Source organism: Styela clava, chromosome 15 (genome assembly GCF_964204865.1).
Source record: "Styela clava chromosome 15, kaStyClav1.hap1.2, whole genome shotgun sequence".
Classification (NCBI taxonomy): Eukaryota; Metazoa; Chordata; class Ascidiacea; order Stolidobranchia; family Styelidae; genus Styela; species Styela clava.
The window spans coordinates 7,146,631-7,168,722 of record NC_135264.1 but is presented as its reverse complement, the minus strand read 5'-3'; the positions used below and the strand labels follow the sequence as shown (position 1 = coordinate 7,168,722).

The window sequence follows — 22,092 nt, the reverse complement described above, 5'->3', positions numbered from 1 at the left end:
CCACACTGAACTCTACTATCTTGCGACCAACTTCCATGGGTTATACTGGTCGTGTATGCCAATGAGATGATTCAATCGTACGTCGACAAAACATGATTGACAGCATTCGTATATGTAGGCTGGAATCTCAAATATTAAACAATAACCTTAATTGGCAGTTTAAAAATGTTTTACTAATTGGGCTACTGATGGTTTTTTATTGGGAATAACAGATTTCTAAATTTTAACAGGCCGTTTAGTGCGTCCTTTGCAACTTCATCAAGTTGCAGATAAGATAAGCTCAATTTTGGGACTATACGCTGAATCAAAGGGCAGTTGGTAACGCTAGCTACGACAAAACATTTCATGGCTCTAAAATAGTTTGGAAGGGATTACACTCACTGAGCGACTTATATTTTTGACTGTTTTTGACTTTTCAGTCTTCTCAGTCACGTAAAAGAAATTTGTATATACAACAGTATATGGCAGAACATTCGTTGAAAATGACTACGCATGCAAATATTTTATTATTTCCTCATCGTTTTGCCTTGAACGGAAATACAAGCGACATTGAATGAGTTTCGGAAAATGAACTCAGGTTTGCGATATCGAATGGCATTTCAAAATTTTAAAAACAAACAATCACCTCAAACCCGACGCCATCAGTAGCTTATGTAGTAGCCCATTTTTAAGCCACTCATTATGGTTATTGATTATCAATTGAGATTCCAGCCTACATTTACGAATGCCGTCAATCATGTTTTGTCGACGTACGTTTGAATCATCTCATTGGCATACTCGACCAGTATAACACATGGAAGTTGGTTGCAAGATGGTGGAGTTCTTTTTGACGATCTAGTCGTGATTGTAGTGCCGTTAGGTTAGGGGCTGAGTCGTATTGCGTCGTAAGTCGAAGGTAAGTAGCTTGATGGAGATCGGAAAGTGGGTCGAGGGTGGGAAATTTGAGGCGGATAGTGCAGAGGATAGAGGAAAGAAAAGTTGAGGGAGATATGGCAATGAGTCAAGGATGAAGAGGTTGAAGGGGAGAGGAAGTTTGGGGGAAATAGGACAGTGGATCGAGGATAGACGGTTGAGAGAGATAGGGCGGTGGGTCGAGGATAGGAAGGTTGAGGGAGAAAGGGAAGTACTTCACTGGCTCTGAAGTCTAAACCCGAGGTCGGCAAATTTTTGTCGTTTGCGTGCCAAAAGGTCCTCGACCTTACTCACTGCCCGACCTCCCTCAACTTTCCCATCCTCGACCCTCTGCTCTTTCTCCCCAACTTTCACATTCTCGAACCACCGCCTTACCTCCATCAAACTCTCTCCTTTCGACTTACTGTCCTATCTCCCTCAACCTAGCTATCTTCAGACCCACTCCCCTATCTGCCACAACTTACTTTTACCTACGGTGCTATACTATTCGGTAACTGATCTAACGGCGCTTTATTTACGACCCGATCGCCACACTGAACTTTACTATCTTGTGACCAACTTCCATGGGTTATACTGGTCGTGTATGCCAATGAGATGATTCAATCGCACTTCGACAAAACATGATTGACAGAATTCGTATATGTAGGCTGGAATCTCAAATATTAAACAATAACCTCAATTCGCAGTTTAAAAATGTTTTACTAATTGGGCTACTGATGGGTTTTTTTGTTGAGAATAACAGTTTTCTAAATTTTAGCAGGCCGTTTTATGCCCTCAATAATTGGCTATGTCGTGAGTCTTGTGGCAGATATGATGCTGATCCGAAATAAGCAATAGTGCTCCTCTGGTCGGTATAAAGTATTTTTTTTCAACATTTTATAGTAAAAGCGATGCCAAAGATAACGTACTAACTGCGTCCTTTGCTACTTTATTAATTAAGTTGCAGATAAGATAAGCTCAATTTTGGGACTATACGCTGAATTAAAGGGCAGTTGGTAACGCTAGCTACGACAAAACATTTCATGGCTCTAAAATAGTTTGGAAGGGATTACACACTGAGCGACTTATATTTTTGACTGTTTTTGACTTTTCAGCCATCTCAGTCACGTAAAAGAAATTTGTATATACAACAGAATATGGCAGAACATTCGTTGAAAATGACTAAGCGTGCAAATATTTTATTATTTCCTCATCGTTTGGTCTTGAACGGAAATACAAGCGACATTGAATGAGTTTCTGAAAATGAACTCATGCATGTCGATATCGAATGACCTTTCGAATTTTTAAAAACGGTCACATCAAACCAGAGGCCACCAGTAGCTTAATTAGTAGCACATTTTTAAGCCACTCATTATGGTTATTGATTACCAATTGAGCTTCCAGCCTACATTTACGAATGCCGTTAATCATGTTTTGTCGACGTACGATTGAATCATCTTATTGGCATACTCGACCAGTGTAACACATGGAAGTTGGTTGCAAGATGGTGGAGTTCTTTGTAGCGCCGTTAGGTTAGAGGCTGAGTGGTATAGCGTCGTAGGTCGAAGATAAGTAAGTTGATGGAGGTCGGAAAGTGGGTCGAGGGTGGGAAATTCGAGGCAGAGGCAGTGGATAGAGGAAAGAAAAGTTGAGGGAGATAGGTCAATGAGTCGAGGATAAAGAGGTTGAAGGGAATAGGAAGTTTGGGGGAAATAGGACAGTGGGTCGAGGATAGGAAGGTTGAGGGAGATAAGGCGGTGGGTCGAGGATAGGAAGGTTGAGAGAGGTGGAGCAGTTGGGCGAGGGAAACAGGGCAGAGGATCGAGAATAGGAAAGTCGAGGGAGATAGGGCAGTGGGTCGAGGATTTGTGTTGGGATCACTGTATAACTTCACTGGCTCTAAAGTGTAAACCAGAGGTCGGCAAACTTTTGTCGTTTGCGGGCCAAAATTAAAGGTTGCAAGTCATTGGCGGGTAGCACGTATTTCGGAAAGTTAAAAACCAAAGGAATGGCCAATGAATCACATTTTTTCACCCAGAAATTCCAAGCAGTGCGCGAAGACTGATCCTTTGAATATTTTCAGCGTCATTAAACCATTTGCGCTCAGCATCTACATTTTTACGTACTGTTGCCATTTCTCTAATTATAATCAATTATAGGCTCATTAAACGAGTGATTGTGAATTATATACTTGTTATGTTATAGTATAATTTAGTTTCTCAAAACAAATTTTGACACGTAAAGAATATATTCGTCAATAAAGCTGTTTTGTTATTATAATTCAGCGAAGCGGCGCGGGCTGAATTCGTGAAATTTCATTTTAAGAATTATTATTATTCTGGGTAAGTTACTATGATAATGATATTGTTGAGTTTAATGGGCATTTTGACATCGCATTCCCGCGGCAGCAACATTCTGTTTTTAGGGCGCCAAAGCATATCGATTGTGCAGATAAATAAATGTTGAGTGTAACCTGTGAAGGATTGTGAGAAACACATTAACAAAATTGGATGTTCACCTGCTATTTTATTTTTGAGTAGATGATGAGAAACATTGTTTTAAAAAGCTTAATATAAAATGAATCTAAAGCAGCTTCATAATTCTATTTTGACAATGCAGTCTATTACACGTTATTTATATTTTCAAACATAGATCTGAGCCTAAAGAATTCGTGGTCGCACTTTTCAAAATCAAGGAAACAGCAACATATCGAGGAATTCGTGAGTTCTCAGTTGTTAAACACTATCTGATTTATTAGTTGTAAATTGGAACTATTTCTAAAATTACAGAAGACGCAGATCATAGAGACTCTCGAGTTTATTCGCACGTCCATGACACAGCAGCTGCGCAAGAAGGTATTGTGTTATTTTCAAAGGGAATTAATTCATCAGGATATCACGGCGATTATATACATGTTCGAAAGCAGCAGATAATGGTAGCTGAAGAATGAGCTTTTTTCGTGAATACAGCCTTGCGTGGAAGTAAGTATATATGTGAAAATGTGGCATTGGGCCAACGGACGAGATACTAGAATTTTCGATTTATAAAAAAAGTAACTATGCACTGGAATCCATTTTTAGCAAAAAAGCAATATCTGATATCTAATAAACTAAGCAATTCATTAGTCAACGAGGGCACTGTTGAAAAATAACATTTTATAATCTGATTGATTCAATATTTCTATATAGTGTGATCAATTACTTCGATTGTGATCACTATGGTTGTAACAAAACCGTTTGTATAATCCATGTGTGTACGGTTACAGTTGAATCTATTGAAAATGGCGACACGGAGATCACGATTGCAACCGACTATTCAACATACATCGTTTGTATTGATTGTATTATTTTTAAAGGTAATTTGTTTATGATTTGGAGATGGCAAGAAACGAATTAGCTTTTTATTCATACACAACCGTAAGTATATGAAAACGAGTTAAGCAACTTATTTGTAAATTAACTGTTTCAAGTTAAAGCAAATGCGTTAATTGAAATCGAAGTATAACTTTGAAATGTGGTTTTGAGTATTGTGCTGCCGGGGAAATCAGACAAGCGTGACGTGAAATGGTATCGCATTTATTGTTGATTATTTCATACAAATATCAAACATGTCTTATTTCAAATTACAATGTCAATGACATCATAGATAATATCTTGCAGGGATTCAGTGGATCGGAGTCGCAATCGCTTAATTGTGAAAGTGGAAATAAGTTGAGAGCCAACAAACGAAAGTCGAAAACTCGGGAGAAATAACAAAATTCGTCGCAATACCACAAGTAGCCTACAGTAGATGTGTATATATTATAATTTTTTAATATTAGGTAATGCTTTTGTGTTTTGCCCTCTGGCAATAATGAATTTCCAGCCTGTAAAGCATCAGATATAATGTTTAGAATCAGAGGTTGGTGTACGTTACCTTGTATAAAGTGAATTATCGCGGATTCTTTTTGAGCAACGAGGTGGGGTTAATTTTCAAACAAAATTGATATTTTTGTTGTTCTTACTGAATGGATAATAGTTAGTTTTAATGTTGGATGAATGAATAAATTTTTCGCTCAACCGCCCCTACTATATGACTACACGAGGCCGATCAATTCGCTGTACAATACTTGAATCATACATTTTTCGGTGGGTACTCCTGTAATATGTGAACCAAGATGGCGGACACCGGAACGTAGTATTCGTACCAGATTAGTGTTAGGCCATAATTTCAGGCACAAATACTACGAGAGTCGCTTGGCTAGTCACCGAACTTGGAATAGAACTAAAATAAAGAAAATTGGAATGAAAATATGGCAGGACCCTAACCTGGTACACATATTGCGTTCCGGTGCCCGCTATCTTGGTTCAGGAGTACCCATTTTTTTCTTTCTAATGTCGACAATCGTTTATGGAACGAAGTGCAGATTGAAGACAATTATATAGATTTAGGTGCCATTCTTGCATCGCCTATTAAAATGTTTCTTTGTTCTCAATTAGTCCAGTGAGATGACAATAGTGATAAAACTTCTACTTCTGCTGTACGTGTGTATGGCGCACGGATACATGTGGGGACCAGAAGACACTGCGTGTGATTTCATGAAGCCGCTTTTACCCCCTTTTGCCAAGAATTTTGCAAATCTTCGATATTATCGAATTGTTGTGAATAAATATAGATTCTTACCGGGAAAAAAACTTTACAGTCAGTATTAGTGTTTAATATTCAAAAATAACTCGCTTTTTCAATGCGTATAATGCAATCTCTGCAAACCAACACGGTACCACATATTTTAATCCTTGAACTCTTTCTAAATTCAAATACTTCATTATTACTATTGTGATGTAGACGTGTGAGAAGTATGGCAAAATCGCTTTAAAATTTCTTTCTAATGTTTACAGTCTCTAGATAACATTATCAGTCGGTAACTGCTAATTATTTTGTTCTTCCATAGTTCGGATCCAAGGAAAAACTGGCGATGACAGATATACATACCAGGGGGCAAAGCTAACGGTGAGGCTTTAAATATTTATTTTAAGAATAGTAGGGTGAAAGAATAGAAACATTAGTTTCATTGATAACTCAACAGCCAAGTAAAATTTTGACAAAACCTGCGGTCATCAAGACGGTAAATATTTATAGCCTGATTTTTAGCTGACGGACACGGTACCACATATTTTAATCCTTGAACTCTTTCTAAATTCAAATACTTCATTATTACTATTGTGATGTAGACGTGTGAGAAGTATGGCAAAATCGCTTTAAAATTTCTTTCTAATGTTTACAGTCTCTAGATAACATTATCAGTCGGTAACTGCTAATTATTTTGTTTTTCCATAGTTCGGATCCAAGGAAAAACTGGCGATGACAGATATACATACCAGGGGGCAATGCTAACGGTGAGGCTTTAAATATTTATTTTAAGAATAGTAGGGTGATAGAATAGAAACATTAGTTTCATTGATAACTCAACAGCCAAGTAAAATTTTGACAAGACCTGCGGTCATCAAGACGGTAAATATTTATAGCCTGATTTCTAGCTGATAAATTTTGATATAGAACGGTTCTTAGTAACAATAAACTTCTTTATGAATTTTCATGTGTGCGAAATATCTGATATCAAAAGAGGTTGAGTATTGTTCATAGTGATATCAAAATGACCTTTTAAAATATGTATAAGTCAGGAGTGTGTAAACTGCGGCCCGCGGACCAAATGCGGCCCGCAAGGAAAAATTGTGCGGACCGCGGAGAAGTGCCAATGTTAAATAGTGTGTTCGCGAAACGAGTTTTTAGTTTAGTTAATCTGGTATGTGCGAGCAATTCTAATCTCTTTGCGGCGCAAAGTCAATACCAGTACTTGACTGCTACTGTCATATTAGCAAAACTAGTTAGCAAAATCCTGTTCCAAAAACAAACAAAAAAATGTTATAAAAACAGGTTTTTTATACTGTATTCGTTTAAAGTCGGTGTGATAATAAATTTGAATAGCTGTTTTCATTAGAAATCTATGCATTTTAACTCAACATTTCTGCTAGAACCCCTAACAATGCCATAAGATCAATAAAAAAGTTGTGCTTGCAACTACAGTATAAACTCTATCTACATAATTTATTCGTTTCGTAAATTCCTTCGTAGGTAGAAAATTCCGTAAGTAGGGATACATTTCACCTGTAAATGCCCTAACGGTCTAAGCCCCTACAAAATGGACATAACATTTGTATAAATCATAATAATGGTTAGAACCCGCAACAAATACATGTTAGACTTAAATTACTGCATCATAAATAAAGAAGGTACATATGGAAAAAAGAAAGAACAGAGAAATACCGAATAAAAACACTACGAACGGTATGTTTGTTTATCTTTGGCGTTGGGTAGACTAGGCTACGCTAAACGAAGACCGCAGAGAGTGGGAGGAGGCGGCAAAAGCTGACCGCTGAGAGAGAACGTAATTTTCGATAATGAGCACGCACACATGCAATTCAAATTTTTTTATTGTATCATCGTCTTCTCACTAAATTTCGCTATGCCCGCGGGGAAAAAACGGGTCAATAATTGTAAAATATTTCAAATCAAAACGTGGACGACGGCGCTAGGATATGTGCGCCATATTCGATATTCTTATAAACACGAAAAACGATATTCGAAGGTCGCGATATTCGATTTTTAAATTCGAATTGGACATTGCTTATTCAAGCACTGCATTAAATTTTTCTAAGATAAACAAATATCACTGCACATATTTTTAAGTTTTCGGCCTTTCGTATGTAGAAAATCTTACGATAGCCGTAGCAATATTTTTACGATAAAAATTTTCGTAATTCGGACTTTTCGTATCCAGAGCCTTTCGTAGGTAGAGTTTCTAGGTGCGGCCCGCGGCTTCACCCAGTTACTTGTACCTGGCTCTCCTGTAATAAAGGTTGCACACCCCTGGTATAAGTGTATAATCAGTTTCTAAATTAATACAGTTTCTGTATATGCATGGTTCAATGTTGATTTTTTGTCTGCGGTAATAAAGACGGTAAATATTTTTAGCTTGATTTCTAGTTGATAACTTTTGATATAGAACAGTTCTTAGTAACAATATATTTGTTTATAAATTTTCATGTTTGCGGAAAATCTGATTTCACAACAGGTCGAGTACTGCTGATAGTGTATAGCCAGTTTCTAAATGAGTAGGCTACAGTTTCTGTATGCACGGTTTAATGTTGATTTTTCGTAAAACTTGCATAGTTTTTGCAATACAAATTTAATATGTGTCAGTTCAAGGAACAGTATACCAAATTTGAAAAAATAAAAGAAAAAATTCATATTGTATAAAATATATATATATATATATATATACATTGAACAAACATGACAGGTACTGACAGCGCCGGATTAACCATTAAACAATATAAGCACGTGCTTAGGGTACCAAGCAAGGAGGGGCATCACAGAAATTTTAGAGCAGAATTTTATATAGTTTATCGGTATTTATTAAAATATTACAAGTTCAACAGACGACTCAAACTTCAAAATGTTCGCTTATTTTTTGTCTTCAAGTATCATATTAACCTTCTTTACTAAAAAGAAACACTGAAACTTATTTATTGGACACGAAATGAGCCTATGAGTCGTTTTCTCAAAATGTTGTGGTTTTTGCTTTCTAGTATTTACCTTGTTGCTGCACCTTGTTGCCGCATTTTTATTTTGAAAATTTTTTTATTTTCTTCAACAATTGGACCAATGAACTATTTACACTATGTGGCGGTTCCACGATCGCATTTCAACGATATATTGGTCAGCAAAGTCGGGAGTTTCTTGATAAGGTAGACCAGGGTGGTCCAAACTCTGTCATGCTGATACATTCCGTGCGGCTCACAGAACATTTTTAGCATATATTTGTATCTAATGGAGTAACGTTTTTGAGTTTTTTTTTAGATGGGGTTGGTATCCCGAAATTCCAACCCCTTTTCTAACGCTTTGTGCCTTTATTTTAGTAAAAACACTCGCGTCGGCCATGTGACAGTAGTGACGAAACGCAGGGCCGACTTAACGCCGCGTAATCCAGTTTTTTTTAGCTAGGTCCCGAAAACCAACGTAGTCTGACTTGGTGTATTTGACGATGTCTTATTTTATTTTAAAAAAAGAATTTTCATCGACCTTACATATCAAAACACTGTCTATAGGTTTGAGTTATGGAATGTAAAGCCATTTGGTTGCGAGGTCGAAACCATATGAAAAGGTAGAAATCGAGTGATTAAAGAATTGTTGCGAGTCTTAATTAAGTAAATATAAAATAAGCCGTGCCAGAATGTCGAAATGAAACGTTTGTTGTTGCAGAAATTCATCGAAATTATAAGATAATCCAAAGAAATTATTTTAAAGTGCATAAGGAAGTGAGAACAGGTACGAAGTTATAAGTCGCACAAGGTATTCCGGGTCAGGGCGTAGATTGAGTTTATCTTTAAAGAATATTGTGAATAAACAGACAAACATATGGGTTTATAAATGATTTTAAGTTAGAGATAGAAGGCTCTGCTGCCAAATACACATTGTTCGAGTGAATTTGTTATTTAAATCATTTTGTCCACCTTAATGCTTATTACAAATAATTTTATTGTTCGCTTCGGAATCGGAGTTTAATTTTTATTTTCAAACCATTTTCAATTTACCCGAATTCAGATTTTTGAGTATTAGTCTATTAAAAGCCAAACCTTTTCAAAGATTTGTGTCTTTATGTGTTTTAATGAATAATTAGGATTATGATATACTGGTACACAGCAGGTGAAGTTTAAATATGTTTTGACATATACATATATACTAATTAAATTGTTACTTATGCAGAGTTTATATCTAGAGTACTCACATATGAAAAATACCTAGTCGGTACCTTCAACACTTTACGGTTTATGTCTACCGCCTTTTGAATGTAGCTGAGTAGTGAATAATAATCACCTTATGTTATGACTATACCTAACATTTCCTTAAACTCGACAACGTAGTATATATACAGTATAATAGCACTTTGAAAAGTTCGCGAATAAAAGAAAATAATATTGTTTTAGAAGATAAAATGTGTTGTAACTTTATATATTTTGATTATTGAAATTCACCTATAATTTAAAAACCACGTAAATGCAAATTATAGAGAAATTCGTGGTTGTATAAAAAAGTGTGTCATCAGTGACCTCTCAGCTCATATTGTTTCGAGATATATCGGTCGAAAGTTAAATTTGATCAAGCATTTATCTGATGCATACAGCATTGAGTGATGGAAGATGTTCATTTATATACCCGTTATTAGTGGTACTTTAGGACACAGAGAGCAGTTTAGAATTAGGCTGTACATCAATACGTCTAATTACTATAATATGTTAAAATGGAATCTATAACATCTATACAACAACAAACCACCCATGTGGTCTCCAATCGTGATGGTAGTATACATTCGAAAACCGGAAGCTTTAGAAAAAGACGACTTCAAAGACAGAAAATGTCGTTCAAAGAAGAACCGGAATCCGAAAGTCAAAACTTTTCATTCTTTCTGCTATATATAAAGAACGAAACGCAACTGAAAGACATGGATACCAAACGGAATTATATGGCCCTGGAATGTTAGATGTTTCGCAAACAATTTTCTCTTATTCGAATATATCTGGCCTTACTTTGTTTTAACGTCACATCTCAATATCCAAAAACGCCTAAAATTTTTCCTGGTTTAAGTCTAGTATGAATAAGTATGTTTGTTCAAGATTCGAAAGATATTACAGATTATCATCCCTAGTGTCGTCATTAAAATTATTTTGTCATCAATGTTACAATTGTTCATACACTGGTACAAATATCTAAGAAAATATTGATATTCTAAACCTCACCTATATATAAATGAATATGCAACGGGTAATAACGGATGGCCACCATAAAACGGGTCTAAGCTAGAGATGTACCGATACCACTTTTGTCACCGATATTTCAGATTGAAAAAAAGATATATCACATAAGAAACTGATGTTTGGTATCGGAATGCATTAACTGATTCGGATGCATTGTACACTGACGCTAGTAATCTCGGTGTCCAATTAGAAAACTCATATGCCGGGATGTCCAATTCCAATTTATTATTAATATCGCGACCTTCGAATATCGTTTTTCGTGTTTAAAAGAATATCGAATATATGCAAATATTTTATTTTGTGTTTAATCGTGATCGTCGCGACAATTACAGCCAAAATTAAAGGATATCAATCAGTGCCGACTAGAAATACCTATACCACGTATGATACTAGGCGGCCACATCAATAAATCTATAAAGAAATTGTGTATTTGAACAAAATTAAAATTACTATAATCACAATATTTAATACCTGTGTAGAGAGATAATTGCGTCGGAATTTAGCCTAACGATGTCCATGGACTGAATGACACTCGCGCTTGACGATAAACAGAATTTATAACTGTGCCAAACAGTGCATGTCCTGTAAAAAGGACTTCGATTCCACTGTATGATTTAAAACTGAGCGCCTAGTTGCTCTCTTTTCTGTGCCGTGTTGATATATTTCTTCCTAATTAATATGTAATATGTATTAAAAATGTCAATATAAAAAGTTGGCAGCAAAAAAAAGTCAGATTAGATGAGCTGGTTCTGCAGTCTGGACAAAAAAATAAATTAAAAAGTAATATTTTAACTTACCTTTTAAAACATTCTGGATCATATCTAAAAGGTAAATATATCGGAAATATCGGTATTAATTCAGCCGATACCGATACATGACCGATACCGAAAAAATAGCCGATATTGCCGATACCGATACCCGATACCGATACATCGACTCTAAACTGGTAGAGGAATCGATTAGGTAATAGATTAGATTTTATAGCACCATACGTACAAGCGAGCAATGTGCTATTTTTGAAAATAAATAAAAGCCACTCTATAATCGGACCATCGGTATTTGAGAAAAATCAAGATGGATAGATTTCAATCATCGAACTGTTATAATTTCTCTTCAAAAGAACATGAAACATAGACAAAGCGCCCACTGATTAGGTGACTGTATACGGACTCGAATTTGCAAAATACAATGCAATACTAGTTGAAAAGTTTGGATCAATACATGCATTATCACTGAATAACGACAAGTTGAGGGGAAAGGCTATTTACTCTCCATTGTGCCCGAGTTGCGGCTTTTCTTGGTCTTGGTCCATTTTGAGTTTATTTTCACTCGATATTTTGTAGTACAAATTAGGCAAATGACTGACTGGAACTTAATGATGAGAGACTTGATATTAAAGTTAATCATGAGCTACAACGTTTCGTTTGGGTACACCTGGTGATAAAAAGTTAAGTTGGCGGGACTAATGCATAGTGGGGTAAATGTAGATTTTATTCAGCGACTAAGAAATTCTCTTGCGACACACATCTTACTACCAAAATGCTTTGAAAAACGTCTGTTAAGTGTCCCACTGTACCCCACTTGTGGGGCACATTCGGACAGACCCTGGGGCACAGTGGGTCAGTCTGTCGAAATTCAACGAAGTGAGCCCTTAAAAATAAGCAATTAATCAGCACAATCGTCTAACGAACAGGGAGACTTCAAATTTGAAGATTTAATATTTTTGAAATCAATGTTCAACTGAAATAGTTCAAATATTTTGACAAAAAAATTCGCAAACAAATTTGAATATTTCCTTCCTCGAATCTAAATCTGAAAATATTATTGAAAAAATGAAAAATATCAGACGGTGGTTTGTCATGTTGGAAAAGCTAAGGTAGAAAAAAAAAACTGGAACGGTGAAATTTTAGTTTCAACCTCCCAAATCCAATTTCACCTCATAGCTTGCGCCGCTCTACCCGTCCGTTGTCCGTTCGCGGGGACGTTGTAACTCACCGATGTGCGGATTGAAACATCGAACCGCGGACAGGATTGCGGATATAGTATCAGTGCGAGAGCTGATTTTCCACTGTGTCCCATGTCCCAACGTGCCCCATCTTCCCCTGCAATATTGGTTATATTCACACTCAAATTTATTTATTAGCACATTTGATCTGTTTCTGGAACTAGGCAAAAGCATGTTCCGGCCACGGAAATGGGATGATTAAATGTCCTTCAAACTAAAAAATCTTATTTTCACGGTGACTCACCCCGAATAATAGTAATTTGTAAAATGAAACTTCACAGCACCTATTGGATCAATTGTAAAATTTTTATTATTTAAAAATGGATTTTCTCTTGTATCGACCTCCAACAACAGGTTCTACGGAACGCCAAATATAATCGTAATCGTTAACTACGGTGTTGCATTTGTTTAACGTCTAAAACAAGAACGCGTTCATTCCAATAACGGGTTCGCACGAACCCGCTGAATCGTATCACAAATTTTAATTGCAATTATGTTTTCGGGTTTCCACAAGATATATTGCTTCGAGGTCCCACTTTACAAAACTCGGTTCCAAAATCACAACTGAAAGAATATTATTTTAGATATTTCAATATGCTTTGTATAAATAAAAAAAAGCTTAATGCTCATAAAATCAAACAAAAACAACGATAACATGCGCATCAAGTTTTTGATATTATGACGGTATACAATTGGCACGGATATAATTTAAAGGAAAACTCAGTCACGCCGTGAAAAATTTTGTTTCACTCCTGAAGCTAATTTTATTTTAATCATAATATATGAGTTTACTCATTTCTTCGGACTAAATTAATTCATAACGATGTCAATAACTTTCGAGATAAAAGCTGTCAGCAGGTCCCACTTTACAAAACTAGGTTCCAAAATCTCAACTGAAAGAATATTATTTTAGATATTTCAATATGCTTTGTATAAATAAAAAAAAGCGTAATGCTCATAAAATCAAACAAAAACAACGATAACATGCGCATCAAGTTTTTGATATTATGACGGTATACAATTGGCACGGATATAATTTAAAGGAAAACTCAGTCACGCCGTGAAAAATTTTGTTTCATTCCTGAAGCTAATTTTATTTTAACCATAATATAAGAGTTTACTCATTTCCTCGGACTAAATTAATTCATAACGATGTCAATAACTTTCGAGATAAAAGCTGTCAATGTTCATATATCTCAAGTTTAGTAACGTTTCATGTCAGACATCTTTTTATATAAAATATATTGTTGACATATCATTAAAAGTTGTATATTTATATATGGGTCGTAAAAACAATTCCTCGCATAATTTGATGAAAGATATTACAAGGTCTGGTTCAGATTATAATCAAAGGGGTGAAGAGTCTTTTTTAAGCCAAGAACAATGATTGTAAATTAGAGCATTACTTGAACTATTCAATTAATTGCCGCTGTATCGAGTATCGTTACAACATTTGCGTTGGCGTTCCCAGTACTGTTATTAAGCTTCATGACCAATATCTAGAGTTGTAAATATGACTGGTCTCAAACTTGTTTCGGGATGCGTCATTTTTTTCACCAATGACGTGTTGAGTCACATTGGCTTAAAACTTCGATGGTTAACAGCAGCAGCAGTTAAGGCAACGTTTTTTGGATAAATCCATTTCTTCAATTTGTTCCTGATTCTTACAGGACTCGATATTTAACCTAGAACTTTGCTGTTTACTTATAGTAAGACACTTTCTAGTTCATTTTGCACACTTTTACTCAGTGTTCCTCAAAAATCCCTCATTTCTTGAAAACTTAGCCGACCTTTCGTAAACCAAAAGTCCTGGATAATTAAATAGAATCAAATTCTCGAAAATAAATTCTCCGTGGTAACCTACCTTCAAAATAGATAGTAAATATGGAAAGTATTCTAAACAAAGTTTATCAAACGAACAATAAAATCAATGACCCAAAAGTATTTACGGTAGGTATGTTTCGGATTGTGACATAACGAATCACTGATAATATGTAAAGCATTAATAAGCGTTCCTGCGGCATTGCGACAAATTGTGTTACTTCGTCCGAGGGCTCGACTTTCATTTAATCGCTTTCAACTTATTCCCACTTCCACAATGAAGCGATCGCATAAGACCATACAAAAGTTAAAAATAATGCGTTCCAGGCCTGCCGAAATCTACGTTACTATTCTAAAAGAAACATTCTATCATAGCCTATGTCTGAATATTTATTTGCTACATTGTTCTATAATAAAATGAGTAGATAAATATAAGTCATCAGAACCGTCAGATAATGTAATATTTGCGTCGTTGCATTATTTCGTTGAGAAGTCGGAAGCACTCATAACATCTGAGCATTGAGAATTATTTAGACGTGATGTCACGTTCAAATCAATTAAAGTATTCCAAATGTCATAAAGGTATTTTGCCGATGGATATGGTGTTGGTGTGTACACTTCGATCCACTGAATCCCTGCGAGATGTTGACTATGTCATTATTAACATTGTATTTTCAAATAAGCTATAGGATCGGCCTGGTAATAAAGTGGTGCCCTGTGTCATAATTTGGGATTATGGCTAAATTAAATGTATTTTGGGGGGTCAATAATATTTCATAGTGGTCTGCATGTGAACAAAACCAATTTCAAAACTCAAAATGTTTGAGTTTAAATTATCCATGCTTGATCCGAGTGTTCTCAATTACGGTGACGTACCTGTGTCATAATTTGGGATTATGGCTAAATTAAATGTATTTTGGGGGGTCAATAGTATTCATAGTGGTCTGCATGTGAACAAAACCAATTTCAAAACTCAAAATGTTTGAGTTTAAATCATCCATGCTTGATCCGAGTGTTCTTAATTACGGTGACGTCATCATATTTTTTTTAATGTATAATTTTTATTTTGATACAAGATCAATTTTATTTGTATGAATATTTCAAAGCTTAAAAATAAACAAAGAATCTGTTGTTAGTTGAAAACGAAGTAATTTGAACGCGCGAGCAACGTTCTCCGGCTCATAATAAATAAACAAACAAAGATACCAGACAGTACGCGATCAAATGCTCTTCGATAAAACGAATATCACTTCACTTCAAAATCCCACTCTTGTTTTATTTTGAAGGTGACGTAAAGCTCGTCCAAAAGAAAGCTCTTTCTCTAGCATATCAATCACGTGTTGACCAAGCGTTAAAAGTGAGAAACTTTATCTCGAGATTTTTTGAAATTTCTCTCTTCTTACCGGCATATGGTCGAACGCATTTGCGCTACGTAATTCGGGCGCATTTTAGTGGAAAGCGACGAAAATAAGCTTTTTAAAGATATATTGGGAAATGTACTAGCGTGTTTGATTACCTATTTATGTCATATTATAAAAGGGGTATAAAAAGTCGATTGGGACCAACGTATATAAAGGGTACCATATGGCGAACCACGGCCTCTCGTCCGGTTTCCATTCCATGTCGGGTATGTGATTAGTTAGTTATATGTCTTCGGTACCATGGACTTGCTGGTGGAGGAAGGCGTATCCGATCAGCGGTTACGTGAATCACCCTACGGTGGCGAGGAGTCCAGCAATCCTTTCGCACATAACTATCCCCGCATGGTATTCGAACCTGCGAACCCATACAGAGTAATTAGAGATGCGTTGGCGAGCGTATTCCTAACGCTTAGGACGATTAGTAACTCACCCATAATAATAATAATTCTTAAAATTTTGCACTGCCTTCGAGGTCATTTTGTGATAATTTTTATCACCTGACAACTTTCGAAAATACTTCATTTGATGATTTGAACGAAAGATACCAATCTGAAGATGGAGTCTATTATGGAGTATTGTTGCCACATTTGTGCTGGTGCTCCCTGTACTGTTATTAACCTTCATGACCAATATCAAATGAGTTATTAATATGATTGGTCTCAAACTTGTTTCGGGGTGCATCATCTTTTTTACCATTGAAGTGTGGCCTCATAAGCTCATAACATAGATCAGGGTTGTCCAACCATTTTGGACGAAGGGCCACATTTAGTTTACGAATGATTGAGCGGTCCAATTGACATGGTAGTTATATTCTAGTTTCACCGACTACAGATCAAAGAAAAAACAAACAAAGCACCTAAATTATTAGAACAACGAAAATACGAAGATACAGTAAAGTCAAAAGTTTTAACCACACATAAATATTTATGGGAAGTATGGCACTGCGTTTATCCGACAAGTTTGTCAATCATAGGTGCAATGGACGATGTACAAATGCGGAACGGATTTTTCACGTGGCTGTCAGAAATTAGTCTCACGGGGGATTTTACTTGGTTCATCCTTGAAAAAAAAATTGCTCGAGAAGTGAATGCTGTCAAATATTGAGGTCATGAAACTGCCTCTTCTAGCTTCACAGAAAAAAATACAGGAAAACAGATTGAAATACATGGCAGACGATAAAAATAAATTCAAACATGTCTCACTAGCAATAACGACCATAAATGGACATAAAAGAAGCTTTCGATAGCTAGGTGGTGCTTCTCGTGCGTTTGAACGACATTTTTTGTTAGAAGTTTCAATAAAGGCTCAGATTTGTGAAAGACATTGCGATTCGAATAATACCACGCGGGCCACTCGGAAATCTTCTGCGGGCCACATGTGGCCCGCGTGCCACGGGTTTGACGACTCTAACATAGATGGTCAACAGCAGCAGCCAGAGCAGCTTTATTGAATTTATTCATTTTTTCCCCGATTACTATGGGACCCTATACTTCACCTAGACCTCGACCATTGCTGTTTAAATATAGCAAGGCACTTTCTAGTTCATTTCGCACACTTTTCCTTCAGTGTTCCTTGAAATGGCATTACTTGGAAACTTGATCGACTTTATGTAAACCAAAATTCCTAGATAATTGAATAGAATCAAATTCTTTGAAATATGGAAAGTAGGCTATTCTAAACGTCCTGTCATTTGGACCCCCAAATAAAAGTCTTCATGCAATAACTTCTGGCATTCTGAACATCTTACAATCTCGCATCACACTGAATATGATGTGAGCATGTAGGCAGCGCACGATGCAATCTCCAAGGGCGGTACATTTACGTTGGAAGTAACTTTACTATGTACACAGCTTACAAGCCGAAAAGAAACCCCAAACTAATTACACAATCAGCATTTCAGAACCCACTCTCCTACCAAAACGTACTTCACATCTATGATATATATATTGTAATATGCGTCCTTACGTGAATTACTTTCTCTCTTTTCTCTCCACCTACCTACGCGAAGAGAAGCTTCAATCAAATATAGAAAATAATGGTACCTTACAACGACATATATATAACTTGAATCAAAGTTTGAAATCGGACTCTGCTTCCAGCCTCATCTAAGGTCAGCTCGGTTCATTGAAGTGGCTGTAATCAATTTCTGCTGATTCAAACCCTATAAATAATGCCATGAAAACTAAGCCGATTTTATGTAAATGTTAATTTTTCTTTACCGTTTAAATAGACAAAAATACAGATAGAGAGAGCTGATAGAAAATAAAGAAAGTATATTATGCACTGTGTAAAACGATTGGTGACTCAAAGGCAAGTGGGCTCAATAGAGTCCCTGGTGTATCATAGCTAGTAAAAGCAGGAAAAACGGTTTTAATAAATTTATTTGCCACAGGTCTCGTGTCTCAGCGTTCCACTTTTGTTTGATAGAATTCCACTCATCTCTAGTTCCACAGAGAAACAAATTGGTCAGATTGAACGAGAATGAAAAACAACTTTTTTCTCTGAAATATGCAGAAGTCTTCGTTTTTATTTTAAAAAAGTATTTATTATTTATTCCATTTTAAGAGAGCAATGTCCGAAGATGGGTACGAATGTACAATGACTAACAATGACACTGTACCCGTAGCTTACGGTGTCTACAAATGCCGTTTTCTAATTTGTGCCATTTTAGGGCATTTGTCTCACATTTACCAAATTCCCACTATTCCAACTGAACTGTTACCATATAGATTATAGAATATATATATATATATCGACAGAGTAAAGTATTTTTTTCACTGCTCATTTCCATTGTATATATATGAACTATAGCGAGAGTGTTAGCAGATACATTAACGATTGTCTTAATTCATTGATTTATCAATATTCATAAACGAGTTCCCGGAAGATCCCAAAGCTTGCTTCTAATTAATTACCGACCCTCCATTAGCGTTGCTCTGAACGTCTTCATATGGTATGACGCAAGAATGTCCTCCTAACAAATTCATTCCAATTTCTGTTGATATTTTAGTGCGTGTGCTGGTTTTCTCAAAGATCATTCCAAGTGATTTTCCTTCCAGCTTGCGGAATCGAATGCAGTAGGATAAAACAAACAATTGATCTTAACCTAAAATGATCATCATTCGAATGCAGTAGGATAAAACAAACAATTGATCTTAACCTAAAATGATCATTAACATCCACTTATCGGCGCAATGATCATTAGAAGGATATTTAAATTTGATGGTACGTCTCCATCATTACACCATAGCTTACAAACTGATTTAAAACAATTTCCTCAACTATTTTGAAGCGTAACTTATGAATTAACAGACAAATTGTATTATTAATGGCGATTTATTGCACTTTGAATAAATTTAGCGTATACCAAATTGAATAGATTTATAAAAACCATGCATAAATTGTGGCCCCGCTATTTATAACATTTATGAAGGCGATGTCGATGCTTAAGTGTACTTATGAAAGTTTTCCTGGATCACGTAACAGCTGGTCGGTTATTGCTTCCTTCATCATCTAGATTCTAGAACTATATGCTACAATGAAATCGACCTAGAGTATGATCGAGAGGGATTCAAAAAAGCTTCATTCAAAGAGTTCATCATATATATATGACTGAGCTGTCTGATCATCTTTTCGATTCCCAGGATAAACACAGAAACCCTACCCTATTCCTACCCTTCTCAATCTTCCACGACAAAGGAAGACATTGGGAAAGATTTGTAATACCTTTCGTTCAGTTGCTTCATCCTTAACTTTAGGTCAGCAGCACTGCTCAATAAATGAAGAAGATCTTCTCTAGTATAGTCTGCTAGTGAAAGCAAACTTCTTCCTTTCATCGAGATGTCCTGCTGTCGACATATCTGAGCATGATTTGTAGATGCAACACTGTGGGCATGAAAAGGTAAACAATAAACTAACTCTGTTTTTTATTTGTAAAAAAAAGTAGTTTGGGTTGATTTAAATATGTATTTCCTACCTTTTTGGTGATGTAGATTGTTTTCGAATATGAGTAACACATCTGAGTGTATTACATCGAGGCAGTGTTCGATGAATCCACATTCTATGTAGTATGTTTTTACCCTACCCTCATGTGTATGATGATTAGGGTGCTCGCCGCACATGAAGTTTGTGCATTCCTTCTATATGCAATCAGAGCAAAGTGTGTGTGTTTGTATAAGCAAATTCACTGAAAGCAAAGTTACGCGCATCACTCAAAAATATAGAACAATGATCTCTGAGCAAAGTTACAAGAGACAAATGAAGTTGAGCGAACTTCTGATACATTTTTGCACTTTTTAGCAAGGTTTCTAGTGCTTTTTGACGGTTTTTTATTGTTTTTACACGTTTTAACAAGATAAAGCATTTTGAAAACCTAAAGTCTACGTAGTAGGATGTAACAATGCGAACAACTAAGTAACGAATGTTTCCTCGACTTTTGATCTCTTGAATTCTTCCTCTTGGATCTACACTCTACCATTGCAAAATTATTTGTTCTTATTTCAAGAATTAGGACTTATTACTTATCGATCTGAAGATCGGTAAGTATGTTGATAGGTATTTGTCTGTCTGTGTGTGTGTCTGTTAGATGCACGCGATATCTCACGAAAGCGAGATTGAATCTGCTCCAGATTTTGCATGTGCATTCATCTTATCTCGGACCAGAAGACTTTTGATTTTGGGCGAATTATGTCGTATAATTAGCGAGTTATCAATCAATTATTGATATAGTGATCTAGATTTTTGTAAAGCGAGAGAATTTTGAAACCCGCCGAGTGTGTGTGTGCGATGCGCAGTGCGCAAGTTACAAGAGCGGATGAATCGAAACTGCAGTTTCTGTTTTGGGGGATCCCCTAACTATCGATCGATAAGTCTTCGGTTTCCAACCGGTATTCTCGGTTATTTGATTAGGACGTATATTTACCAAAACACAACTAAAAACTAACAAACAACACGCGAAAATTGCCAAAACGAGATAATATCCACAACCACGAAAGACTGTCTGAATGGAAAAAGTATCTGAGCGCTTCTGAAACGTTTATTGTTACTTCATTTTTGCAATTATGCTGATTGGAAAATGTTACGACATCAAATAAGGAAGTGTATACTCGGGGAAACATTCATAATTATAATCAGTGATTTATAAAGTTGTTATACATAAATACGCTACACAGACGCAATGCTCAAATTTATGGAAAATTTAAATTGTTTCGCGATCCAGAGCGGGGGGTTTCGCGTCCCAAATTTGGGTCGCAACCCCGTAGTTGCGGACCCCTGCCCTACAGAACGTCTAATTCTTACGTATTTTATGACTAAGATATTACTTCTAATTTTAAGATTAGAGTGACTAAGTTTAAACACGTAATCTATTAACCAAAAGCAGATAGTTTACCCAATATCGTATAGTCCTATAAGTGTCCCTGTCTAGACCGGCTTTTACCTCTTCTTTCCAGTGGAGGGGTACTGGTACTGGTGTGTGATGAACGACAGGCTTTGCTTCAGGGTCAACATAAGTTTTTTTGGCGGCCCGTCCATCATATAGGGAGCGGTTGGTGTTCGCAGGTGTTGAAAGTGCTAGATTTGTATTATTCGATTAGATACTCCTGTATCTTCTGTCGGTTTTCCCCATTCGGCGAGTATGGTAACGACGTTGGGATTGGCGGCGGGAACATGTGCATATTTATATGTCACCATTTTTAGTCCCTGTCAAAGTTTTGTCCGTCATGTTAATTGATGTCATTTCACTGTTGACTCCGCCAATCTTTGAAAAATTAAACAAGTTCTATGCATGCTTTCCTGCCCAAGAACAGCTTGTCCGAGCTGTCGGTAACTAGGGCGCCAAGGATATGTATCCATTTGTTATTGGCCGCAGTCATTGTTGTTGGGGTTTGAAATTTTTTTTTAAACCCCAATTTAGCAAAGTCAGATGGCAGTATGTCGATCATAATATCAAAAAATAGCTGTGGATCTGACTTGCGTTTTTCCCATCTTTGGCACATATTGGTGGTGGTCCAGAGCCATTCCGTTGGATGAATTCTTGTAAACTGAGCGTAATGAATTGGACATAGAGTTCTCCATGTCATCAGGTTCCTGTGATGGTTTG

General features: G+C 36.2%; 1 long non-coding RNA gene across 2 annotated transcripts; it reads left to right on the top strand.

Annotated features, from left to right (window-relative positions):
• The first annotated feature begins 3,160 nt into the window (after positions 1 to 3,160).
• Positions 3,161 to 19,883, top strand: LOC144411783 (uncharacterized). Of its 2 annotated transcripts, XR_013468894.1 has the most exons (6): positions 3,161 to 3,872; positions 4,157 to 4,246; positions 4,551 to 4,666; positions 5,822 to 5,880; positions 6,208 to 6,266; positions 19,751 to 19,883. It is a non-coding gene; the product is annotated as an uncharacterized LOC144411783 (long non-coding RNA). The 2 variants fall into 2 exon arrangements; XR_013468895.1 differs by lacking the exons at positions 5,822 to 5,880; positions 6,208 to 6,266; positions 19,751 to 19,883 and adding an exon at positions 5,370 to 5,792.
• The last annotated feature ends 2,209 nt before the right edge of the window (positions 19,884 to 22,092 follow it).